Source organism: Lathyrus oleraceus, chromosome 7, assembly GCF_024323335.1.
Source record: "Lathyrus oleraceus cultivar Zhongwan6 chromosome 7, CAAS_Psat_ZW6_1.0, whole genome shotgun sequence".
NCBI classification, from domain to species: Eukaryota; Viridiplantae; Streptophyta; class Magnoliopsida; order Fabales; family Fabaceae; genus Lathyrus; species Lathyrus oleraceus.
This window is the reverse complement of record NC_066585.1, coordinates 254,678,023-254,682,072: the sequence shown is the minus strand read 5'-3', so window position 1 is coordinate 254,682,072 and position 4,050 is coordinate 254,678,023. Positions and strand designations below refer to the sequence as shown.

The following is a 4,050-nucleotide window of genomic DNA, read 5'->3' as shown; positions in this document are numbered from 1 at the left end:
GATATTTGCAGAAGAGTATCTAGAAACATCATTGCATGGAAGCTCTGGTAAGAACTTCTGAACTCCCAGGCTTATCTCAGGGGGAGCTCACTTCTATCTGATCTGATAAATTCTCATATCTGAATGTTTCATCCATTAATTAAGATTGTTTTGTCATCATCAAAAAGGGGGAGATTGTAAGAACAAAATTAGTTCTACAATAGATTCCAGGATTTTGATGATAACAAAGGATGAAACCAAAAATTGCACCCTAACGAAATTTCTCTAAGTGTGCAGGACTCTGAACAAGAACAAAGGAATATGATCGCTTTATCAGATACAGAATCTAATCAGATACAAAGTACTAGAAGATCAGAAGCATCTGAAGAAGAAGCGCGCTCTAGAAGTTCTGACTCTGAGCAAAACAGGACATCAGAATACCAGAAGCTCTAAACTTCCTCTGGAATCAACTCTGATGATCTAAAAGACCAGGACTCTTAAAAGCTCTGATGTAACTTCAACTCAATCTCCGATTGACAGAGATAACGAAGATTCTGACGAAGGTTCTCCAAATCCAGAAAGAGTAACGGAAATAACAACTTCAAATGGAAAGAAAGTATATTTGGAAATAAGTTATTCAGGGAGACAAATTGGTTATGGCAAGAAACACAGAAGTAATGGCATTAAACTCTCATCAAAGATAAATATTCTGCCATCACTACAACGATCCTTTCACCACTATATAAAGGACATCATACTTCAGTGAGAGACACCTGAACGCACAGAAATCCTCTACCTCCTCTCTTAGTTTTTCACGAGCTGTTGCTCATACGTTAAAACACTTGCTTGCTCTACTTGCTGTAATATTTGCTTAATCTTAGAAGCACTTTAGATTACATATTCCTTTTGTTAAATTGATTTTGTTCCTCAAATGACTCTGCGTAGTCTGTATACTTGGGAGGACTAAGAGATCTTTCTCTTAGACGTTGGTTGTAATAATCTTTCAAGATTAGTGGATTAAGTCCTTTTTGAAGGCGAAATCACCTTGGCCGGGTGGACTGGAGTAGCTTTGTGTTATAAGTGAACCAGTATAAAATCCTGTGTATTCTTATTCTGCAAAAGTGCCTATTTTCCAAAACAATTCAAACCCCCCCTTTCTTGTTTTTCTCACCTTCAAATTCCATTACGACTTGGGATAACCTTAGAAGAGTTTTTCTTGCTAGATACTTTCCCCCGAGTAAGACCGTCGTTCTTCGAAACCATATAACTAGATTTACCCAAAACCAAGGAGAATCGTTGTTCGAAGCTTGGGAGAGATATAAAGAGTTGTTACGAGCATGCCCACATCATGGTTTAGAAAATTGGTTAATCATTCAAACCTTCTATAATGGACTTCACTATAACACTAAGATGACCATCGACGCTGCCGCAGGCGGTGCTCTGATGAACAAACCTTATCCTAAAGCTAGTGCCCTCATCGAAGATATGGCTCAAAACCATCAATCATGGGGAGTCGAACGAGCGACAGTAGAGAAGAAGGAAGCCCAAGGAGGAGTGTATGAACTAAGCTCTATAGACATGATGAAAGCTAAAATGGACGCATTAGCCCTTAAGGTCGTGCATATGTGCATAAACCCGAATACTGTAGCCGCAGTTTCATCGGATTGTGAGATATGTGGAACCAAAGGACACCAATCTGCAGAATGCAGTCTATTAAACGAAACCCACTATGAGCAAGTGAACTACACCCAAGGGAACCCATATTCGAATACCTATAACCCTGGATGGAGGAATCACCCGAACTTCTCCTATAAAAACAATAACCCAATCCAAAATAATGCACCTCCGAGACCTAGTTATCAAGCCCCAAGATCAAATCAACCTATGCAACCTGTACCACCAAAGTCGAGCCTTGAGAAAATTATGGAAAATTTTATCACCGCTCAAACCCAACAAAACAAGGAGTTCATGAACCAGAACATTCATGTTAACGAATTGATTACTCAGTTAGGAACCAAGGTTGACCAAATAGTTACTCAGACTAAGATGCTTGAAACCCAGATCTCTCAGGTAGCTTTAAACCAAGCCCCTCAGACTACACCTGGAGGACAATTCCCTGGACAACCTCAACAAAATCCGAGAGGACAAGCCAATGCCATTACCCTACAAAGTGGGAACGCTTATGATGAGCCACCAAACCCTAGATTGAGTGAACCCGAAACTTCTAAGGAATGTACCAAGCCCATGGAAGAAGTAAAGGAACCAGAGGAACCTGAAAACCAGGAAGGTCGAGAAAAAGGAGAAGAACCTAAAGATAAAACGTACGTACCACCCCCGCCATATAAACCACCTATACCATATCCGCAAAGACTCAAACAAACCCAGATAAATAAACAGTATCAAAAATTTATTAAAGTTATAGAAAAACTTCATGTAGAAATCCCTTTCACAGAAGCCATCACCCAAATACCTTCTTATGCAAAGTTTCTCAAAGACATCCTTACCAACAAACGTAGACTTGACGATCCAGAGCCTTTGGAATGTAACGCTATTTCCAAGGACAAATTAGCAAAGAAAGATAAAGATCCTGGAAATTTCTCCATTCCTTGCCTTTTGGGTAATCATGTCATCGAAAAAGATTTTCTAGACCTAGGAGCTAGTGTGAGCCTAATGCCTTTAGCAGTTTGTGAGAGGTTAAACTTAGGAGAATTACAGCCCACTAAGATGTCACTTCAGTTAGCCGATAGATCTGTTAAGTATCCGATAGGCATTTTAGAAGATGTCCCTGTTAGGATAGGTAAGTTATTTATCCCTACTGATTTTGTTGTCATGGACATCAAAGAGGACAATGATATACCAATCCTTCTAGGTAGACCATTCTTATCGACTGCAGGAGCCATAATAGATGTCAAGAAAGGAAAGTTGACATTTGAGGTAGGTGACGAGAAAATAGAATTTATACTTTCGAAATTTCTTATGGCATCTGTGATGGGAGACGCGTGTTATGTCTTAGATATCATTGATGAATGTGTTAGAGAATTAGAACAAGAAGAAATTATTAAAACAATTAAGTTACCATCAACCCCCATAATGGAAGATGATGACTTTAAGAAACACTACATCGATGATAACCTTTACGAATGTTTATCCCTTACACCAGATCCTATGCCATGCCCTAAGAAACCCACCTTAGAACTTAAGGAACTGCCTAAGAACCTGAGATATGAGTTCCTCGATGAAAAGATGAACCGTCCAGTTATAGTTAGTGCTACCTTGAGCTAAGAGGAAAGGAACCAACTTTTAGACGTTTTACGAAGATATCCCTCAGCCTTAGGATATAATATCTCTGACCTGAAAGGTATAAGCCCATCCGTATGCATGCATCGGATTTCGCTCGAAGAAGATTCAAAACCCTCCAGGGAACATCAGAGAAGAATAAACCCTATAATGAGTGATGTTGTTAAAAAGGAAGTTCTTAAGTTACTTGAGGCAGGTATACTCTATCAGATCTCAGATAGTAAGTGGGTAAGCCCTGTACATGTAGTACCTAAAAAGGGAGGCATCACAGTCGTGCAAAACAATAAAGGCGAACATGTAGCAAAACGTTTAGAAGGAGGATGGCGGATGTGTATAGATTATAGAAAATTAAATAAAGCAACCAGGAAGGATCATTTCCCTTTACCATTTATAGACCAAATGTTGGAGCGTCTAGCCAGACACTCTTACTTCTGTTATCTAGATGGATACTCTGGATTCTTCCAAATACCTATCCACCCCGAAGATCAAGAAAAAACTACCTTTACATGCCCTTATGGAACTTTTGCCTACAGACGAATGCCATTCGGCCTCTGTAATGCCCCAACCACTTTCCAACGCTGCATGATGTCAATCTTTGCAGATTACCTAGATGGTATCATGGAAGTGTTTATGGATGATTTCTCGGTTTGCGGATTTGATTTCCACAATTGTCTTGCTAACCTTGAGAAAATCCTGGAGAGATGCATGGAGGTGAACCTCGTGCTAAACTGGGAAAAGTGTCATTTCATGGTGACCGAAGGAATAGTTTTAGGA

The 4,050-nt window shown here is 39.7% G+C and overlaps 1 non-coding gene across 1 annotated transcript; it reads right to left on the bottom strand.

Moving 5' to 3' along the window:
* Nucleotides 1-1,227: 1,227 nt before the first annotated feature.
* On the bottom strand, nt 1,228-1,334 carry LOC127110040 (small nucleolar RNA R71). The gene has a single exon (XR_007797279.1). It is a non-coding gene; the product is annotated as a small nucleolar RNA R71 (small nucleolar RNA).
* Nucleotides 1,335-4,050: the final 2,716 nt, after the last annotated feature.